Here is a 24886-nt window from a genome sequence, read left to right on the forward strand (position 1 = left end):
TTTGTCCTAAATATGTTTTTCCACGGCTAGCCTGTTTTAAAGAGTGAAATTCCTCATATTTGTGGTTCAAAAACTACTCAAAGATTCTTTGATGGTAGCAATATCCTTGCTTTTCTGAACATTAAATCTGGCATATCTCACCAGTCAAACATATAATAGCAAATGAACTATTGGAATTTATCACTGAAGAGGAGGGATCGGAGTATAATGACAACATAAGCTTAAATTGAGCAAATTGATCACGATGCTCATTTTTTTTTAACTTCAATTCCGTAAGATTGTTTTTTTATTTTAAATCTAACATTTATTACCTCAGTGGATAATCAATTCGCGCCATATTGTCAGGAGACATCGAGTTTCAAAAATCCGAATCCAATGCAGAAGATGACTTTACAAATAAAATGGATAGAGGGGGCCTTAAAAAGTCAAGTGATATACTGTGCTCATATTTATCAATTACTCGATTGCAACTTTAATAATGAATAAATATTTAGTTTTTAAGTTGTATGTCTTATCCAAGATCAGGGTTTGTGAGGGCTGATAAAGAACTTCTGACTTGACTTGGTTCTGGGATTCATATGACCAAGGCCATTCTTTGACTTCAAACTTTATTAATATGTGTACCATTTTTTTTCAATATATTTGTCAAAAACATTACATCTGATTACCATAGTAAAACTCAAAAAAAAAAAAAAAAAAAATAATAATAATTTATTTAAAATATGCAGTTATTCAAAAAGATAAAAAAACCTTAATTCTAACCAAGGATGTAATTATTAATATTGTATAGATTATTTTGAAAATTTATGTAAGTTATATTATATTTCATTTAACAGAAAGAAAAACAAAAATGAAATGATGGTAATATTTTTCTTATGTTTAATTCACTTTTCCTCCATTTTCTTCCTCTAGTATTTAAAAAGGGAGCGGAGAACAATAACACCTGATTCCATGTAATATAGCATTTCCTGGTCTATGTGAAGTAACTGTGTGAAAAACAATATTTATGGTTTTACTAAATAAAACCAATATAAAGTATTACAAAATAATATTTTGTAAATGAAAAAATCTAAAAATACAAATTTACAGTCAAACTTTGTCTAACGGGAGGGGAGTTCACAGGGAGTGGGCTGGAGGTGCCCCCTCCCAATTAATGCATTTTCGATTTTTAGTAGAAATTGTTTGATCAGCATAAACAATTTTTACCTGAAAATAGGGGTAATTTTTCGGTCTTTAGGACTCTCTTTACTAGAACTTATTTAAAAAAAGAAGAGAGTTAGTTGAGTGACGCCATTAAAATCCGAACTTCAACAGTTTTTTTAAGACAGATATGTGAGACTGAATTGAGCCGGACCGAGACTGAACTGGAGGGGGCTTCATTCATAAATAATGATAGACACAACATCTGGAAATTAAATTTAATATAAAAAAATTAAAAACACGACCTCGACCAAACTCGAACATTTTGACTCGAATCCAACACTAAATAATACACTTTGAAGATTAAGGCATACAAAGAAAATATACATTAATTTATTCTACATGAATGTCCCTCTTTAGCTTTTATGACTTTAGTACCGCTTTGCAAGGGATAGTAAACATACAAAATTTGACTAATCCAATTGTTTTATACTTATAATTATTAGATTGGGATATATAAAATTAAATCCCATTCCTTTTGTGGGATATAATTCCCTCAGAACACTGACGCACAATGACCATTATTCTCTAAACACTCATTAGGATCCGGAAGAATGCAAAAAAACAAAAAAAAACAACTATAGGTATTGTACAAATATATACCTTGAAGGTACATATAGCTATGAATATTAAAGTATAATTATATTTTGTCAATTAATGTAGCAATTACTTCAAAAGATTAGACAAAGGATTGCTCCTTTCCTGTTGCAAGACGTGCGAAAGAATATTGTTAATTTATCTAATTATGTTATGTGCATATTAAAAATTTGTCTCTCTTGTAGTTGTTTAAATTTGTTGACTCATCTAAAAAAACCTTTACTTTACTAAAATAGTTCTTTTCTAACTTAATAAAGTCATTTAGATAGAGACATAAATGGTACACAACTAGAGTCATATGGAAAAATACTAACAGATTATGAGTTATATTAGTATTAGACTAAGGATATGATTTTTGGAGTGAGACTTATGGTTAGAGTTGTATAAAATATGAGTTAGAACGCCTATAATACTTTTTTTTGTTCCAAGATTCCGTATTTTTTAAAGCTGTTATCCATTATTGAGAAGGGAACATCTTAGCATTAAGTAATAACATAACTAGTGCGTGTGATCATGAAAGACGGAGAATAAACATGAGGGGGTTCTCGGGTGTTATAAGTGTAAGTCCTTGTCGGACTCGGATTAAAATTGAGGATCGACATAGTAGTAACCCCAGCTTACATGTCCTTGCTATAGAATGAGGGGGATTTGTGTTTATTGCCTCCCTCTCACTACAACTTGCAGCTGATCTAATAAAACGTCATGACAGCTAAGCCTATCTTCTCCCAAACATTCTTCAAATTGTTAAGATTTCCAAATTCATTTCTTGTTTCTTTACTTTTTACATAGCTGAAAGTCTTATTTTATGCCAGTCTATTTATGGTATTGCTGAAATAAGACCCTTGCTAACATCAGCTACCTGCTATGTGTTTTTTTTTTGGGAGAAAATGAGTTAATAAAAAAGAGGGAGCCTAAAAGTGCTCGAAAATAATGTATGATCACTATTCTTCTGCTCCATTTGCAGTGTGGGCTGGGACCCATTCTTTTGGAAAGCGAAATCTCTACAAGCAGTATAGGCGTACATACAATGGAGGAAATAATTATTTGATTCCCTGCCCAATTTTCTAAGCTTGCACACTGATAGTGTATACGCCAGGATAAAATAAAATGCAAATTTAAAAACATTATTCCAAAGAAGAAGAATGAAATCACCGCTGACGACCCCAGAGACATTTGTAGTTAGACTGAAGGGCATTATTCTTAATTATGTACATGTTTCGATGCATTTAATCAAGTTAAATACAGAAGATGTGAGTCGAATTCGGCCTCCTTTTGCAAAGAGTTAAGATGTGAGGTAGACGATAATTACAGAAAATATCTGAAGAAGACAAGAATCGAGTAGATAAAAACTGGACGTGCAAAGAAGTTAAATTCTAAGCTCAACGAAAGCTTCTTGACTCAGTGGTTTTATTTTTGAATTCTACAAAAAATATTTCGATCTTCTGTCACCCATACTACTCTTATAAAGGTAAATACATCCGTATATTGTTTAGGAAAGGGGTCGGGGATTTCATCATACGAATGGTCGGGGTAACCATTTCTGGTTCTCGCACACTCATAAGTTACGGAAAGTATGAAACATTCTTTCACAACAAAAGGAGAGTTAGACGAGGAGACCCAGTGTCCGAATTCTTAATCATCATAGGTGTTGATCAAGTTCTCCAGAGTATTCAGAAGCATGGTCAAATAATTAATTGCTCATCTATTATGGGTCACCCAAAGATTTTTTGTATATATTGGGATTGAAGATAAACTCTGATAAAACAGGGATAACTAGTTCTTACAGTGGCCTTATCGGAAAGGGTTGGCCAAGTTTCCAAATATCAAGTAACATCCTGAATTGGAGTTTGGTAGTATTTGTCTGAATAAAAATGAAATTATCACCGAAATCAAACGTGCAAGTTATTATTTATTCAGACTCAACTTGAATATGTGGGACATAATCAAAGTGTGGAATGTTTATGTAATCCCAAACAATAATACATCTATTAAAAGTCACGCCATATCAATACAAAATAAATGGTTCAGTATATCAAATATAACAATCCTTCCTTACACTAGAAAAGAAGAAAAATATTTCTTATGATAGGGTTCACGGCAGACTCAAGAGGGCGGTCTCTCGGTGATGTGTGTCTCGGAGATATGGAAGATAATTAATTTCTACCGGGTCAGGTAAATATGGAGTAGTGATTGGTTTTTGAGTGAAACATTAATGGATTTTTTAATGAAAAATAACACGCTTTTCATGGACAATCCTCATTATATTTTCCTAAATGTTCTTTAAAAAAATATCAATATACTTACTCTCATCGTATGTAGGGTTTTTGTGAAGGCTCAATAAGATCCATTGAAAATCTAAAGTTCTCTCTTGGTTGGGAACGCCCAGTTAAAGAAAATCTAAGTCTATCTGAAATCCGAACAGTCAATGCTGATATTGCAGTAGATGTTATATCCTTAGCTATCCTTGATCGACAGAATAGCTGGGCAAGTCTTCAAACCCAGATTTGGAAGCTTCTAATTAGTTCCGAGGCCTTTGCTTCTATTTCGAATGAGAAACCGTCTGCTATCAACCGTGGATATGAGAAAATGTGGAAAGAGACCAACAATGAAACCGTTTCAAAGTTATTTGGAGAGGAGACACATAAAAAATACCCCAAAGACAGCATCAATACCGTGCGAAACGAGTACTTAGGAACACCTGAGAAATGGCTTAAATACCGCCTTATATCAGGAACTTTAGAAGTTGAATCCAAATTTTTTAAATACCAAAATACATTTGTGTTCATTTTGCAATACAGTTAACGAAACAACGGACCACCTCTTCTGTGACATATTAAAGGACCTGTATATACAGGTCCTACAGCTTCTTTTAGATAATTTTAAGGCCAAGACCAAACGGGAAGACTTTTTATCACATTTTAAAGGCAAGGTAAAATTTAAAGTAAATACCATAATAATAAAAACCCAAGAGATTATTTATACCAAAAGGAAGACAAAAGATACAGATATTCAAAGCGTAACTCTTACGATAAAATTGGCGATCTAAGTTCTTAAATGAATTAAATGACTGTTTTAAATTTTTATTTAAATTTAGGCTTTTTATTTTCCTTAGGATCTATTTATAATTCTTTGTATATGTTCGTTATGTTGATCCTTTTAATATAGTTTTAAGAGTATATTGTAAAAATGAGCTGAGATGGTTTTGATATCACAATGAATAAAATATAGAATGGCAGATGACCAAGGGAAAAAAATTTACAACAATATTTTATAAGGACAAGTTTTGTAACATACCTCTTGTCATAGTTACGGATCTGATTGTATGTATATAATAAATGCTACAAAATATACTCTAATTTATATCGGAAATATCGATTAGTTTTATTGTACAATACAAGTTGAATTATATATCAGCAATTTATTTTTCTTAAAAATCCCTATATCTTAATTGAATCGATTCAGCAGCTTTTTTTTCTTTTCATATATATTTACATTACTTAAAAAATATATTTATAAATAACTTTAATTTGGTCGAAAAAAAAAAAAATAACTTTGTTTGAAGTTTTTATTTCATTTTGTTAAAATTGTAGTTTTTCTTTTTTTTTTAGTTTTATTTTAGTTCCTTTCTAATTTTTAAATTGAGAAAGGATAAAAATATTTTTGTCAACAAATTTTATATTAAAAAAGATTTGAAGTGAAAATATATTGTATAAATTAAAAGGATTTAATGTGTAGTGATGAAAAACATTTCTCCTCTGAATTAATTAATTACGTTTTTCTTACCTCCGCCAAAGAAGTTGAAAGGAGGTTATGTTTTTCCTTGTTTGTTAGTTAGTTTGTCTTGTTGAGAGAAAAGTTACAGATCAAATTTGATCTAACTTGTTACAAAAATAATATATGGTCACGATAAAGAGGAACATATTGAAATAGAATGCTTAAGTGGGTGTCCTAATATTGGTTAAATAAAGATGTTTCATATTCCGAGTGGTCCATTAAAGTCTGAACGCTTTGAACTTTAAAATTCAACAAGATATAATTTATTAATTAACAATATAATTTGAACCAAATTAATACTATCAATATATCTGTGTCAGAGGTGACTTAATCATTAATGTAGGCGCCTTTCGAAAAATGGTGGCTCCCAACCGGGGGAGGAATGTATAGCACACGCTGCAGATTTAGTCTTCATTTATAGCGTCCCAGTGCTGACCAAAAGTGTCTTTAAATGCCTCGGTGTTTGAATGAACGACACTGCAGGCCTTCCCCTGGACATCAAAAGAGTCTTGCAACGAAAGATATAGGGGTCGGTCATTGCTACAGTAAAAATAGGGCCTCTCCACCCTCACAAAAGTTTCTTTCATGGCGTTACCTCCTTCAAACAAATATATACCCCCTATTTTATTGTCAGTCTTTGATGTTTCTGCTTCTTTTCCTTTCATCAGTGTTCTGAACGTTGATTGGTTGAATTAGAACGTGCCCTTGATAAGCTGTTAACATTCTTAACAATTATATTGAATAATAATTTGATGGTTGGGAAGACTGGGCCAACTACCATAGGATTGATAGCCTCTTTTGTTTGCTTCTGTTCGGATGAAAGTTTGCATGCTACAATAAATGTAAAGACATAAGGGAAACAAATCTTTGTTCTTTAAAAAAAATGTGTTCACTTTGGAAAATACGCCTCTTGAGGTACACTCTTTAAGCTTGCCCCTGCCTCATTACTTTCTCTTTCTATCTCAAAATTGAAGAAGTAACAGTGGAAAGTTAAAATTCAATTAATGCAACATTTTAATCTAAGCTGAAATAGCTTGGATATTTGAAGCGAAGAATATATTATTGGAATAGGAGGAGATGGACCTCCACTTTTTCGAGATATTCGGACAATTAGCCCTTTGGCGGATAATTAAAGTAGATGGAAGGCCCCAAATGTGCGGAGTCTCCGAGTTCCTCTCTTATGGAGGGACTCAGAGACTGAAAGATATGGCGGGAGGATATCATATTGTAAAAATGTACCCGAATTTTGTTCCAAATTTCTATAAAAATGGTAATTTGTTATTTAAAAAAAAAGTTCAGCAATTAATAAGTTAATTTTTTAGCATTTTTAAATAAATTACATTGTACATAGTTATAAGTGAGCTTTGAATTATATTGTTTCATATATATCTAGATTAGTTGGCATATGCAATTACATAGCAAGGAGAGACATCTAAACTATTCGCACTATTCGATAGAATAGTTGGACAGTGTTTTAAGAGCTGTTTGACACGTTATTAAGCCATTGCTTGAATTTTATTTGTTCGTACTTTTTTGCTCAGCGTTTTAACACTAACAGCACGTAGATATAACCAGTTAATAACTTTTCAAAAGCATGGCATACTTTAGTTAACTATATGCTAGCATTGAGTATTGAAATGTGGTGTGTATACATTTAAAAAAAAAATCAAGAAAAGGCGAAAATCCTAGTAATATTTTTACTTCATATATACTTACAACCCAAGAGTTCATGCAGATAATTAAGTCAATTATGGGCTTATCATTCACATTTGTGGTATGAGTTATGATACCCAAGAATTGTTGTTAGGGTTTAATGCCGTTATTTGATTTGGCACCAATCAAATCCCCTTTCAATTTCTCGTTATTTTATTGTGATGATACAGTTTAACAACTGTAAGTGGAATTTGGGGTGCCTCCAATGGGTTACTAATATAAATTTGTTGATTAAAATTAATGATAATTTGTTGAAGAATATAAATTCAAGCCTCTCAATTTTGAAAAAAATCATTCTAGCTTGCTTTTGTGTTGGCAGTAAAAATTTCTGAGGTTGTCGATATTAGTTTAGTAGATTAGATCTGAGCGTTTTTTGCTAGATGTTTTTTGTGAACCATATCTCACAACTAATACATTACATCAAAACAATCTTAAAGTATACTTATTAGTTAAAAAAAGTTCATCTACAGTTTTGTGGTACAGCGTTCCAAAATGGAAGTAAAAAAAAGGAAAATTCAATACATTCTTCAGTACCACTACGACCAAGATGAAAAGGTGGAACAGGGAGCCAAAAGAAATTGTGCTTTTTATGGACCAAATACAGTATCGACTGTAACAGCAAAGCACGGGTTCCAACAATTGTGTTCTTGCAATATGGACGTCAAAAATGTCGATAAAATAATGGAAATCGTCGAGTTGGATCGGCATGTGAGGACTTGTTCAATTGACCAGGAACTGAATATTAGCCAGAAAACTTTTTGGAACCATCTGAATCAGATAATCCTTACCATATTAACTTTATTGTCAATATAAAGTGAAAGAACATTCAGAAGTTATAGCTTTACCTATTATAAAAATGTAAAATCGTTCTTGAATCATATACTCATTTTTATTTTTATTTTCGACCGATTATTGAAATTAAAAATTGAGTAAGTGTTTTAACACAAATTGAATAATCTATTTCTTAAATAAAAATGAAAATGACAAGTAAATCTTTTACAACTAAGATGCCCATACAATTCAGTTATATATATATCCCCCTGAGTTAATTTGGTACAAAATGCGACTGTATTCAGGTTTTCTTTATTTGTTGACTAATCTATTATTTCCCTCAAGTGTGACTATTTGTTTCCCGTTTGTCACTTGAGAAATATTTTTTGAAAGGGCCATTGTACAAAAGTTATGGGAGAAAAAACTAAATAAACAGTTTCATTTTTAAAGTCCTGGCGTCAATTTGCCATTTTAAAATTTAATGGTCTTTTTAATGTATATTGTAACTTCTACAGGTCAACAAAATAGGGGTTTCAAATTTTTTTGCACGTAATAACAGTCATTTTGGGGCAAAAATGGTCATTAATTCAAGTTTTATGCCTAAACGACACCAAATACAGGATTATAACCATAAAAAATCATAATCTATAGACAATTTTACCCTAGAAAAAACTTATTTGACAATTCTAAATCCTTATTTTGTACCTTTAATATTTTTTTCACTTTTTTGGCAGTGAAACCGTGTGTAAATCAACAGTGTTATTCCATTAGTATCTACAAAGGGTTTGTAATCTTAATTTGTTGATAAAAATGGACTATTATTCATTCGTTCATGAAAAAAAAAAAAAGAAATGTAGAGTCTATTTTTTTTTTTTTTTTTTTGCTTTTGTGTTGACATGCCACAGATGTTTTTAGTAAAGTATCAAGAATGATTCTTGTGACCTTTTTATTAAAAATATGTCCATATTAGTTTGTTTCTCTTTATTATTATTGATTTCAATATAAAGTCAAATACAATATTTCTATGTCATATATTCTAGTCATAATGTAAATATATTCAATCTGATTGAGAAGTATCTCTTAGCCTTGATATAAATAAAGATATAACATGAACATTCATAAAAAAATAATTCTGTTTCCTTATGGGAAATATATGTATACTATGAAGTTGTTTCAATGAAGGACATTTTAATTTCAAGGAGGTGCTATGAATATCATTTGTTCTTGTAATTAGTGTTGTGTGGACCCTTATTCAGGACTCAAGACTGCAGTTTCGTTCTGCATATCATTCCTAAAACTGTATTCCTTCTTTATTAATCAATTGAAATACTGACAGCTCTAAGGACCGATAAGCCCGGTTCTCAGGATGGACTGGGCCGAATAAATATGAACAACACTACTTTTAATACATACATTTTAAGAATGAACTATGGTGTTCAGATTTCAGGGTTTTCCTGGCATATATGATTACTAAATTGGTCAATGTCTTCTTTTGAAAAGATTCAGAGTCATTTTTTTCACAAAGTCTTCCCTCCATAGAAGACATTGTAAATCGTTTTCCTTCCGGGTAGTGCAATCTCAATCCTCTTTTCTTACTCTGTGCTCATGGTGGCGATGAAAACAATGTTTTTCTTATATATCGATAGCTAATTATATGTTCTACAACAATGCTAATAGGAAAATTGTAAAAAGGATTGACTCTTAACCGCTCAAACTTTGCATAATAGAGATGAGTTAGTAATAACGAGTGGTCCGGTATAAACGTTTCACTTAGTAGCCACAACACCACCATTGATCAGGGACTTCTATTACCCTTTGACTCAACGTATTTATCAACAAAATAACATACAGATTCAGGTCGGAGGAGCTAGGAGGCAAATATCATTGAACAACCCGTCGTAGCAGTGATCCAGGAACAGATCCGAAGTCGTCGTGAAGGTGTAGAAAAGAGCATAGACGTTCAGAAAGTTCAACCTTTATTAAAATTATTACAACAGCTCACCTACGTTCTGCCTCTGAATATGAAATAGGCTTCATATAATCGGTTGTTGACTATATTTTTATTTGTTACATTATAAACTAGCTCGAAGTTATTAGGCGTCGACAATAGACCAACAGATCAAATTTGATTTTTTAACATAGAAATATGTACACTCCTGTTTTCTTTTTTACTATACTTTAGCATTCTAAAAAACGTGTAACTGAGCATGACTTTTTTTTTTAATATGAGGCGCTAAGCTTTAGCTACACACGCTAATTGATACATTTTTATTTATTCGATCAAGTAGTATTTACAATAATTAACACACACTTAAAAATGATGCCTCTACAAATATCCAGATGCACCTTGTTGTATTAATATGGATAACATCATTCCTTCAGCAATAAGAAAGATGGAAACTTTTTAAAACAATAAATCCATCTTAAACATCTGATTAAATTATTTTTGCAAACTAAAAATATATATTATTGGCAAGGTGATGTGACAGTATGTAGTTTTGGAGTGACCCAAATACAATTTATTGTATGAATTTACAAATAATAAATCCGTTAAATAATATTAACAGGGAGTTACAGTATTTTGCTGCAAGACAATTGATCATTTTGTATACAAATAGGGCTCATATATCCTTGACCAATAGATACAAAATTAAATTGGTACAACTTGTCTGAAAACTGCCATTTTGAACTTAAAAAAATCCGATTGTTCATTTTTAAAGTTACCATGAATAATCAGACATTTGAAATTTTACAAACAAATCGTTTCTATAATACCATTTAACAGAAAATACCATAAAAGAGTCAAATATGAATTTTAAACTAAAAACAGAAGGTTCTAAATTGACGTCTATTTAAATATATCAATCTTAAGAAGACGCTGGACTGACTTTAAAATCTATAACATTTTCACTGTTTAGTTAAAGGACATTTACATTGTAACTTGTGCAATTGGATTCTACAAGTTACAAAAATAGTTCTCATAATAGAGTATTGGTACTGCTACCAAAACTAGTATATTTAGTAATTTGTGTTAGGATTGCAACAGAGAATTAGCTCAAAATTTGATTATATTATAAAAGACGGTCGTTTATTCTTGTTTTGTTTTAAAAATGATAATTTTTTAGATCATAAGTTTGCGGTTTGAACCACAATAGTACCAGTATATCGAACTCAACTTTTTCTTTATTTTATCCACATTATCTACAATTGACCTTCCAGAGCCTAGTACATTTTTGACATCTTAATGACCGGAACGGAATCAAAGAAATCAAAATTATGCATGATTGGCTGTCACAGTATCAGGACCTTAAAAATTAATTACATCTTCAGCAGCCTGTCTTGCGTTTTTATCATGTTCGAAGAAAAACAGTCAAATATGATCCATTTTATCGTTGCTGATGCCCAATTCTGATAAATGATGTCCATTTTCTGATAACCGCACAGACAATACTGAGTAAAACATTTACAAAACTATCTAATAACTTTTTTTGGAATAGTTCTTATCTTTCTAACACCCTTCTGCGTAAAGTGATTTATCTTACTACTAAGGCATTGTCTTATAAGTACATATACATAAAGTATATTTCCTTCTCTAGGAACGACCGAGACGTGAACTAGAGATTAATGTCTCTCAAGCGTCTTTGTTCAGTCGATTTTTCTGTTTCCTTCTTCCTTATTAGTGTTCTGAACTTAGTTAGATTGAATTCGAATGAACTCTTGTTAAGTTGTGAACAAATCCCAAGAATAGGTCAATTTTGTTGAAGCATAGGGTAAAGTAAAGCGATTCCTCATTTCCTTAAGGACACTTCAATATTGTCTGTATCGATGTTCCTAGATTTTGTGGAGTCTCATTTTGTAGTTTTACTTTGGCCCTTTGCAAAATACCAAAAATTGGGAAGGTTTTATATGGAAATGAGGTATAGTTATACTCTGTCCGTTGCTCTACCAATATTCGACCAAATGGTTCCGTATTTTGTTGTAATTGGCTAGCTACTAATTGGTTTACAGCCATTTCTTGTGGTTATGATTTTTTTTAAAGAAAGGTTTTGAGATTCAATAAAAGTAAGAACTTAATTATAAAATCCAAGGTGACTCATTCATTATTTTTAATGAGTTTATCTTGAGGGTATGGTTGACATAAATTTAAATCGTGGTTTATTCATTAGCAAAAAAGACTTATTTATAGGCTGAATATCTGATATTCTAAAATCATCATGGACAAATATTTGTACATAATTTACGTCACTAGATTTTTGTCACGTAATTGCAGTTAATAATTTTGAGTAAGATAACTCTGCTCCTCCATATTAGATATAGCAAGTCTGAATTTGGAACTCTACCTTAATTATGATTTTGAGTTTCTGATTTTTACATCTATTTAATTATATTTACATAATTTGATATGAAAAAGGGTAATTACTAAATAAAGAAAAAACGCTACCCCCTTAACACATTGAGCTCTACAAAATATCCTATTAATTATGACAAAAACAAAATAAAATAATTTTAAATAATAAAGTTTTTTGAGAATATTTGATTAAATTAGTCAAATCTGCAGGATAATTAATTTTTTCATTTTTTCCCCCCTAAAAATATATTTGTTAATTTTTTCCCCCAAAATTTAATTTTCTGTAAATAGCTACCGATTTTTAATATTTTTTCGAAAAATTGAGCATTGGAATTTTTTTTTCAAAAATTTTTTAATTTAAAATATAATTTTCGGAATTTTTTTTTGAAAATAACAAAAAAATAATTAATAAAAAAATTTCAAAATGTAAAAACATTCACAAAAAATTTAATTTTTTGTAAAAAAAATCAAAAAATAAATTTGGAATATTAAAATTTTCAAAAAACAAAAGTTAAAAATCTACAGCTATTAACAAAAAATTAATTTTTTTGAAAAAAATTTCAAAAATTATATTTTAAATATAAAATTTTCATCTCAATATTGAGTGTACTACTTTAAAATACGACGGTCTTTTGAATATTCCGTGCAAAGTCTGAGTGATGGGACTACCGGGGCGTATCGAGGTTATGTTTAGTTAATAACATCTCTGTGAAAATAGACACCAACTGTCAGCCAGATCCGTCTATTTCTTTCTGTTTGGCATTCGTTTGAAACGTGGAAGTAGAGTGATTTCTAAAAAATGGACAAAAATAATATCGTGTGTTGATTAAACATTACTTTATGAAAGAAAACAATCTCAGGAGACTAATAAGAAGCTTGATAAACATTATGTCGACTTTGCACTTTTGATTAGAATAGTTTATAAGTGGTTTCAAAATTTTCGAAGTCGGCATATGGGCACAAGTAACGCTGAACGTTCTGGACGCCTTGTTGAGGTTACTTTTTTCAGAAATCATTGATAAAATCCATGATATGGTGATGGATGGTAGAAGAGTGAAGGTGAGTGAAATTGCTAGTGATATGGACATTCCGACTTGGAACCCTATGTCCATCAATTTTGCAACCACAACTGCTGAGGTGTGAACCGGTGCATTGTCGTGATGGAAAATGACTTTTTTGTGGGCAGCTCGGTTTTCAAACGGTCCGATAACAATGAATAATATGCACACGTAATAGTTTTATTCTTTTCCAGATATTCGATGAGGATTTTTTTCTTGCAAATCCAAAAAACAATCGACATAATCTTTCCGGCCAATTCCGCGATTCAAACAAATGCCAAACCGAAAAAATGTGGCTGAAAGTTGATGTGTGTCTTCCGGTACATGCTCCTAATCAAATAAAGCCTCGAAACGCGCCAGTAATATCATTTCTCGAACTTTGCACGGACTTTTCAAACGACCCTCGTATGGTTATTTAAGCAAGAAAAAATTGCAAGTTGTATAATCTGATTGAAAACAAGACTCCCGCATATTTTTGCTCATTCAACTAATAATAATTAAAACTTTTTTCATGAGTACACTTATATATATAACACTGCCTAAAAGTTGTTGGATACTAACCAACAGCCTAGAGTTATACGTTTACGTTTGTATGCATATATTATGCCTATGTAGTTTTGTTTGTATTATAGACTTATATCTACCAACCATCAACTGTTATGTAAATAAATGTAAAAAATAACAAGTTTAAATTAAACATAAAATACATATGTTGGTCCCTCGTTGCAGTGCACTTATACAACATTAATTATACTGCTTTATATGTATGTATATGTACATGCAAAAATCTCACTTTTTTGCATGGTATGAAACAATAAATAAAAGTAAATTGGGGGGGTTAAAATACTTAGTTTGTACTACTGCAATTTGAATTTTGATTGTAATAGGTACTAGGTATGTTTGTAAGTTATTCACATATCCTCTATCATTAGGGTTATGAATAGCAAGCAGTTTAACTATGTAAAAAAAAACCAAAAACCATAAAATTAACATTGTACAGGCTGATGTTTTGGAGGAGAGTTGCTGTGCTGTCATAACGTTATATTAGATCAGCCTCAAGCAGTCTTGAGATGAAATAAATGAACACAACCCCTACTCCACAAAAATATAGGCAGGCAGGGAATACATCGATGTCTATCCTCAATTCAACTCCGAGTCCAATAGAGACTTATACTGTCTATACCCAAAACATAAGCACTTCTTTTTTTGAGCTCATGGAGAGTAGATAATGGGTGGAGCTATAAATCTATAAGTCACAGACATTTTAAAAAGCAATTAGACGAATAAAGGCTTTTCTAAATTTATTGAAGATAAAAAAGTTATGGAAAAAAAAAATCTGTGAAAATTGTAGTGACGTTTTGTTCAGGTGCAAAACATCCATTATTTCCAATGGAATAATGGATGTTTTAAATTAAATACAGTTTTTGGACATACAATGTTTAAACACAAACAATTCAGTATAATATTTTCCATTTTCAAAATATTTGCAATAATGATTTTTTTCGAAGGTAATTTTTTCGACAACTTTCTTCTAAATAACTTTTTTGGTTTTGCAAGTAAAAAACAAATCTTTGAGGCTTATGTTCCTCTTTACAATGACTTTTTTTTTCTTTACAAAAATAAAAAATGGACTTATCCTCTAGACAAATTTTTCCTTTGTTGTTAAATTATTTGAATTTTATAACACATTTTTTAAATATACATAATAATACAGATATATTTTAAGACACGCCATTTTATAATTCTCGCCCGACACACGATTTATTTTATTTTATTTGACTTACGTCTCAGTTATCCTTGGTCTTATGAAGAAACTTTTTTCACAAGAATGTTTGTTTAATATTTATAAAATTGGTCCGATGGAGTTGCACTGATTCAATTAACATAAGTAATCATTATAGTTTTATAATTTCTCTATCTGACCTAGGAGTAGTTTTTGAAGTACCTATAGATTAAGTATATTACCTTCTCTTTGAACGACCGAGAATCGAGCTTACTCACATTGAAAACAAGGTAATAATTTATTCTGAGCGCGTTGTACATTGAGCCACGGAGTTTCATTTTTGTTTCTTAGCTCAAAATATGTTTGCGCTATACATCAGGAAGCACTATATACCAATATGTTTTTTATAAAGACAAACTCTGTTTTATTTATATAAATAACAAAAACAAGACCCATTGTATACATACTCGATGCTACATGAACACACCTGCAATATTTCATTAATACGACTACATTGTTACATCTTTGATCAAAAATGTGTAATTCCTGTACATTAGTGAGCACTATATAAAGTGCATCCTGTACACACATTTGATGCTACAAGCTAAACGAGTGCAAGATCGGCATTGACTACATTGTTATGTCTTAGATCCAAAATATCTTCATTTAATTCAAAGATTTATACCTTACGTTTTACTCACAGGATTGCTTGTAAGTTGAATCATTGTTACATTTGAAAGGTTTTCTTCGACAATTAGTATGATTTCTTGTGAAGGAACAGATGTTTCACTCCATTCAGTCAATTTATATCAACTCACTTAATACTCAAATTGTATTTCATGGTCACACAATGAAATGCCCTAAATGGAATATCCTTTTAGACTGAAGGAAGCCAGAGTTGATATTATTACAAATATTGGGGAATGCAACTTTCTTCTTTTATAAAGAAGAAGTTCAAGATGTTTATGTACTAACTAGGTTTAGAGTTTGGCATTTTCTGGTAAATTGTCGATGTACGGGGTTCATGAAAAAACAAAATCCCGTTAGTTATTAAAAAAATACTGAAATTCAAATATTTATTTTTATACTATAAGAAGACAAAATCAATTTTAAGCCATTTATTCTTACTTTCATTTTTGTAATCCAACATTCTACATCCTTAATGAATTAATATAGTCAAGATAAACATAACGATTAAGTATTAAGACATCTTATTACCTTCTTAATAAAAAGATAGAGTTCACCCGTAAAAATAAATGTTCGAGAGTAAAATCAAAACAACACATTAAAAACACTAATTAAAAACAAATATTTGGAAATAAAAAAGATGTCAAAACTTGAGGAAGTGAGATATTCACTTTACCTCTTCATTACCTGTCGATTTAACTATGTAGTGATGGGATGGAATCATTTTTTAATCATGGTTACATATTGTTTAAAAAAATTATATTTATTAGCCTTAAATTAAACCAAAAATTGTTCCGAATTATCAACTTTACTTTACAATAATTAAAAATTAATTTGTGGACTTTTTTGCAATTCAGCAAACCATTTTTAAAGTGTTAATTTCACTGGTGCAGTATACGAATAAGGTTAATCAAGCCAAGCTTTGGCTTCAACAGTATTTTTTTTCACCAAAAAGCAATGCTTCATTAACAAACAAAATTATTTTTTATCCATTTTTTTAACTATAAAAAATGTTCCTTCACTCACAATACGAACGACACAGTACGACAGATGACAAACTTGGATTCATGGCGTTTGAAGGTTAATACTAAAAATATATGATTTAATTATATTGGTCCCATTTATAAAAAAAAACTTTTCAGGCGATCTAATATTTATGGTATTTAGGTATATGAACTTTATGAGCTTGAGCAATCAATATAACAGCTCTCCTTTTCATCATTCCTACATAATATTTCAATTTTGAATGGACATTACTATAATTCATCTTATCTTCTACCTTTCTTCATTAAAAATATGCAATATGCATACTAAAATGGAATTAAGGGTAAACGTAAAATATTAAATTTTTTATTTATTATTTAAATACCTAAATTCGTATATTTTGTCTCATTTACATACAGGGACAATCTTTATTAAACAAACAACACAGTTGTTTAATAATTTTTTGAATAAAAACTAATGTCTAATGAAAGCTGAATAAAAAAAAATATTATTCAATATAATTGCCTTTGGTATAAATAACAGCCTCAACTGAACCTCAGAAACGGGAGTAGTTTTTGATGATAGTCTCTTTTGGCACATTCCGGATCCTGGACGTCAGCTGGGATTTTATGTTGTAGATCGGTTAGAAGATAAATACTTGATGCATATTTTCAATCGAATACACATATATATATATATATATTTCAAACCAGGAATATATTGGTTCCAAAAATTTTTAGATAAAGTCCCGTTCTAAATCTTAAGAACGTATCAAACTCAAAACCAAAAACCATCTTATGGAACAATCTTGATATAAATCAAACTTGATGCCATCATCAATCTATCTCAGGTAAATTGTAAATATAGAGATTTCAATTCTTATTAGATTCCTTTTTTTTCGTAAGGCTCATAGCTATTACTAAAGAAGATATTTGTGTTATGAATAAACTCAGATTACAGATTAGAAAAGGAAAAACAGCTGATCTGTGTGCTCTATTTTCTTTTTGTTTATAATTAAAGAAGTCATGTGTGGGTTAACATTTCCCTCCAAAACAATAATTTTCGCCTATATTTATTTTAAATTGATTTAACAAGGCACAATAAAATAAATATATATTAATTGAAATATAATTACAGGGTTCGGTTAGTTTGTCGTTCGATCGAGCCCCATACCAAAAAAAAAATATTGGATTCAGATCAGCGAGTTCAGATCACGTCGATCCAGGGATTCACCTTGGTCTCTAGCACGTTCTAGTTGTCCAATGTTACCAATTTGGTGCGTTTTCTTAGTAAAACTTGGGCACTTAGGCAGGTGATTTATTTTTATTAGATAGTTTGATCAAACTTGCACCAGTTGGAAAAAATGGAATTAAATAACATATTCGAAGTCCCAAATATTTAGAATGGGACGGAACTTTCCTTGGAATCCGAGTCGGGAGTGACAACTAGGACGTGCTAGAGACCAAGGGGAATCCCTGGATTGACGTGATCTGAACTTCCTGATCTAAATACAGTAGATTTGTTTTTGGCATGGGGTGCGATCGAACGACAAACTAACCGAACCCCTGCAACACCAAATACTAACTTATCAGTCCGATGAAGAAGGAATTTCAAGATTTGCCAAGGGACAAAGTGGCGATGACCGGCTTACCCTTTCTGCCTCTTATAGAGACTGCAATTAATGGTGGAGGTGATTATATGAATTATAATAAATTCGAATCCCTCATGCTTTCAGAATCTGTTTTTATTGTTTTAATACGATAAATAATTGGAGAGAAAATTATGTTTGAAAAAAGTCCTTTTCATGTCAAGGATAGCTTCCTTGAATTAATGATGATTTGAATGTAAAAGGTTCTCCTCTTCGTTTTCGTTATTGTCTAAGTTGTCCGAAAGAGTCTAAGTAGCGAGAGAACTATTGGGATAGTTGAGCTCCAAGAGTATATAATTCACTACCGGAAATTTTCAACTGATTTTATTACTTTGCATTACTCTTTTTGACCTATGTATGTATAGTCGTTCTTATAGATGATTTTTAAATTCTAAGTCCCCAGAAGATATCACCAAGAATCAACCTTCAAAACAAAAGTTATTCTTAATGATACGGGGATACAAGATCGGAAATATTTAGAAATATTGAGCAATGGCGGAGTAAAACAACTTTCCGAACGAAAGACATGTGCACATTTTAACACCCCTAACCGATGTATGTCACGGTGTTACCTTGCGTCATAAAAATATATATTATGTATTTTGTTAGCAAATGTCGATGTATCGGCTTTCTTTCTACCAATTCATGTTTTGAACATTGATTGATTGAATTAGATTTCCCAATAATAATTGCATAGTTGGGAGTAATTGGTTTACGTGTACAAACTGATTTGGGGGAAAAAATTATCTTTCTTTTCGGAGTGGAGGTAATCTTATACAATAAAGGCAACCACGTGTTGTACAAAAGTTCATGTATCTTTTAAAATTCCTCTTTGATAGGGGATTTTCAAATCATGGATTTTTCTGAAAATAAATTTGATATCTAAGTGCTCCATAGATTATGATGACCCCTTCGGAATATATTTTAACGCCCGTAGGCGTCTGATTAAAATAATTTAACAATCTGTGTTTTTTGAAAAGTAATATCGAATCTTGTTTGTATTTATAAAATATATTTTATTGCTAGTTTTTTATACTCAATTAAATTTAAACTATATAATAATATAATTTGACGTACTACAGGGTTCGGCAATAAAACTGGACTCAAGAAGTTGTATTTTATAAAGGTAAAGAAGAGATTTGTATAAAGAAATAACTTATTATAGCAATTAGAAATGGAAAATGAGTTGATGCATGGGCTCTTTCTTATCTTTTGTTCATTATTTATGCAGTCCTTGGCGTGTTAACATCTCTGGAGAGATGAAAATAATACTATCCAAAGTAGAAACAAAAAATTAACGTGGTAACCCTGACAATTCGAAGAATACTTTAGAGAAGAACAACTTAGATATCATGACGTTTATTAGATTAGCCTTGAATAGTCTCTGAGAAGGTTGAAATTGAAGTAAACATATATCCAACTCTGTATATAGTACAAACATTTGCAAGAGTCAGCTTAAGGGCTATTCTAATCTCTAATGTTAGTCCATCAGTACTTTTTATCATAATTATAACATCCCAAGTAATGTGATAAAGCCAAGAATAGTTACAATCCATTATCTTACTCTGTGTTTATTAAGGTTGAAGTACTTAACAAATGTTTGAATGTGAGGAAAAGGATTCAGTCTTGGATCATTTGTGTCCTTAAATGCTCATGCTCTCAATAAAGGCATGGGAAGTATTGACGATATGGATCCCTGATATTACAATATTAAATTACCATGTCCTCTTAATATTTAAATCAAATTAGCTTCTTTGTTATAAAATTATTATTGCCAAGAATCGATTTCAATATTATGTTTGACGTCAAATAATAATGCTATTATCATCATCAAAACCCAAAAAAGACAACCTTCATTACTTAAATGCATAATTCTAATGGAAATACCCAAAGTTGGATTAAAAATTAAATAATAATGAATTAAAAACTTAATTCATTTTATTTCTTAAAAAAAGTCTTCATTAATGTATGATAAAAAAAAAAAATATTGTCATTTATATAAAATATTGTAATCAACCTCTTAAAAAAGTCCAATTAAAAAATGACAGCTTTATATTTACTAGAGTATATATATTTTAATCATTTTTGTCTAAAAGGATTAACAACTTTAAATTAAATTTTTGAAAATATATTTAATGTTTCTGTGGATAACAATGTACTTGGAATATTCACTTGTTATCTAAAAATACTATTCCATGTCACGAACCCTATTTGGTAATGAGTTATGTGACCATGCTATAAATTATTATTATTTTTTTCATTTCTATTAATGTCTTGAATTTTTAATAGAAAAAAGGAACAAAAATTAATTGAATGCATATGAAGATGCATAATATTATTTATTGTTCAAAAGAAGACTTTTTCAAAATTTTAGGTCGATTTAATACTGACTAAAGGGTCCACAATACCGTTGAAGTTAACTTCTAGGTAGAGTTTCGAAAATAAAATCTTCCATTTTATATCTACGTAAGTATTCTTAGTTCTCATTAAGTGGGTTATGAGAATACTTTTTTATCCACTAGGCTCCAGCGCTGAGGGTGCTATGAATTATTATACAACTAATTTTGCAATTTCCAAGAATTCATCTTTATGAAGGAGGTTATTTATAGAAATACGTTTTTTAAATCTTTATTATACCTTCAACCAGATACGTTAAGGGATTAGAAAAAAGTTAGGTATTAGGGAATAATTAACGTTATTTGATTGGTTCATTTCTGCTGATTTTAACGATGTCAATATTTCCTAACGTTATTCGACAGCAACGAAGTAATTTGAATTTTCTAAAGAAACTTCAGTGGCGTCCGCAATGGGTGGACTGTAGAAGCTGTAGCTCCTAAATTAAGGAATTTCTGCTCTGTTAGTTTAAAACTTAATATTTGATTTTTAAAACAAATTTAGTTTTAAATTTTTTTAAATTGAATTTTTGGTAATTAGCTATGGAATTTTGAACTTTTTCTCCAAAAAATTGAGTATTTGTAATTTATTTTCACAAAAATTTATATTTAAAATTAATTCTTCATTTCTTGTGAACAGCTGTGGAGTAGGGAATTTTTTTTAAATGTATTTTTTTTGTGAATAGCTGTGGATTTCTAAAAAAATCAAAAAAAATTAATTTTTCTTGAACAGCAGCGGATCTTTGAATTTTTTTCCAAAAAAATTAATTTTTTGTAAACAGCAGTAAAGTTCTGAAATTTTTTTCCACAAAACTCCAATAACCAAGCCCCCCTTAAACAAACAAAAAAAATATTGGAATTGGCTCAATACTTTCCATTCCACGGATACCATGCATTATTATTTATATGGATATTACGGTTACGAATCAATAAAACAGCTAAACCAACAGTGTTTTTCAGACAAATTTAAAAAGAAGGGGGAAATTAGATAGAGAGATTTTACAAATTTCTGGTTTGTACAGGAAATTTACTAAAAAGGTATCAATTCCCCATACATTTGAATTGTTTCATGAGTCCTTCAAAAAGGCTGTAACGGTAAAAAGTTGGATTGAGACTTTTACTCTGAAGACATTAAGTAAACGTTTCACTAAATATTTTTTTCCGTATGTTTGTTGAATAATAATGTTTATAACAGAGCTGAAGTTGTGTCCATATTTTCTGAGCCAAGTTGGAGTCATCAGTATCCATATCGGGTACATTAAAAAAGGCAAGAGTCCGGACTCTGGCACTGGTTTATACATATTTCAACTCCTAGGCCAAACATATAAAACTCAGTAGTACGTATAATAGGAAATAACCTGTCAATGAGACAGTTGAAATTAGATCAGAGGCCGAGGGACGAGGAAGTTGACTTTAAAAATGGTATTGGAACTAGAATTGACTGAAAATTGAGTAACGGTACATCCCTACTAAATATCCATATGATTGAAAAGGAATTGGACATTCTTCCTTTTTTATAATTTTTTAATTCAAGAGATAACTTAAGGGATTTTCCACACTTCGAGCCTCTTATTTATTTTTTCTGAAATTCTATGTATTTTTGAAAAAAAATTGCGAATTTTTTTTTTTTTTTGTAAATATCTATTAATTTTTGTAATATTTTCCAAAAAGCCTTTATATCCAAAAATTTAATTATGTGAATAGTTGTATCATTTGAAATTTTTTCCCAAAATTTTAATTTTTGTGCTTCTATTTTTTGTTGAAAGCTATGGATTTAGAATTTTTTGGAAAAAAACTAAATTTTTCTATTTTTTTTCCAAAAAAAGTTAATTTTATGGATAATGGCTATGGATTTTTGAATATTTTTTTTCCATAAAATTGAATTTTTACATTTTTTTTGTCAAAATTTTTTCTAAAAATCAACCCCTACTCAAAATATAATCCTGTGGATGCCCCTGATGACTTCATTAAACATCCCCCTTCAATGTGGGAATGAAATGTCCGTGGATGAATTTTACAGAAAATTAATTTACTGAGAATGAAAATACTGAGAATAAATTAACTTGGGAATGAAATCACCTAGAACCAGTTTTGTATTGAAATGAATTAAAAACTATCAACCTATTTCTTTTTTTTTCAAAATAAATATACATAAATGAATTAATAAATAATTGGATTCGTCATCTTTAAAAAAATATTATTTAAGTACATTCTACAAACCACTAGGTAAATAGAAGTTTTTTTTTTAAAGTACTTAATTCTTTTCCCCAATTCAACTTTTGTGAGTGTATGGGTTGCTTTATTTTCTCACAATGATAAAATAAATAACTGTGGGAAAAAGGATTCCTTGCATTAGAAATAAATGATAAAAGGATCAATCCTGATCAATTGTACTTGCGTTGCTGTAGTACCAATAGACATAAAAAGTTTTAAAGCCCTTTCTTTGCAGTCAATAAAGTCAACTTTTTAAATGACAATAACGCTATTTCATAAAGATATTAACTGAAGTGACAATACCCCTTTTGATTCTTTATATATTAGTCGTGCAGTGGCTCTCAAACAATACTCCCCAACTCTTTTTCATTCCCCAAATATCTATTTTCTCCAGTCCAGTTATGAAAAGCATGTGTTGAAACTCGGTCCATGACCAATTTTTTTCGGTTCGATCTTATGTGATTTTTTCTGAACAGGAGCCTCTGCAAGATTATATATATTTCTTTTGTGTTGTGGGGGTGGGGGAGAGAGATTTTTGTTTTTGGAGATTTTTGAAAAAAATCCAAAAGATTATAATTTTTGAAAAAAAAATTGGAAAATCAAAAAAGAAAATTAAACTTTTTGGAAAAAAAATAAATTATAATTAAATTTGAAATATAAACTTTTATTGAAAACAAATTTCAAAACTTTGTTTTTTGAGTAAAGAGAAAAATATTAAAAAAATATCAATTATTTTGTATATGAAGCATCTATCAATTTGTCTTAAGCCCCTCACATCTGAATTATTTTTTTATATTAGTAAATATATATCATAAAAACTCATGAAGAGTTCATTTTTTCCCCTGGAAAATTATTGTAATCTGTATTCCATGCCATAACTAGCTTATTTTATGAAAATTCCTTTATAAATATTAAAAATTAAATTGACCAAAAATCAATCAAAATCGGCCTATTTTAATTGCAATTGAAAAAAAAATGGAATTTTTGCCTTTTTTGAAAAAGAAGAAAGTTCCTTCATTTTACTTGATTTTTTAGTGGTTCTATACATTTTTTATTAATTTGAATCAAAATAAAGTTATAAATCCTTTAATTTAACATGCTGAATGTTCATATCAATTTTTTATTTACTTCGATTTTCATCTATGTCATATTCATGTCGAAATGTGGCACTGAATTGTAGCTGTACTTTAAAAAGCTGGATTTTAAAAAAAAGGCTTTAAAGTCAAAACATATAAAGGTTGAAAGTTTTAAGGATCGTTTTCGTGTTCTACGGCTTTACTAACAATAATAAATGTTGGTTTCTGCTTGTCTGCAAAATACTGCTGCACGGATTAATAGCTATGGAAAAAAAAAATCGGGTTACAAAAACTTACTTTCTTTTCAATTGTCATATTTTTTCCAATTCTGCTGATAAATTACTTTGTTTGCAACTACGAACTGTTAATTTTAACTGATTTTCAACCCTAGCCACGATGAAGTTTTTTTACAAGTTTAATCATTAAACAATTATAATTTGAATGATATAGAATATGACAATTCCTGCATATAAGCTTGAGCAAATATTTTTTTCTTGAGCATTTCTAATTAAGTTAAAAGAGGAAAACACAATAATAATTTAATACATTCATATGTGAAATATTAAAGGTAAATAATTAAGAAAGGAACAACAAGTATATCACGATAAAGCTAGCGTGGGTGTGTAACATAAATATTATAAGATTAGTCAGATAATAAAAACAAGCGAGTACATTTAAGAAGGGTCATCATGTTAACATG

This window comes from Lepeophtheirus salmonis, chromosome 14 (genome assembly GCF_016086655.4).
Source record: "Lepeophtheirus salmonis chromosome 14, UVic_Lsal_1.4, whole genome shotgun sequence".
Taxonomy (NCBI): Eukaryota; Metazoa; Arthropoda; class Copepoda; order Siphonostomatoida; family Caligidae; genus Lepeophtheirus; species Lepeophtheirus salmonis.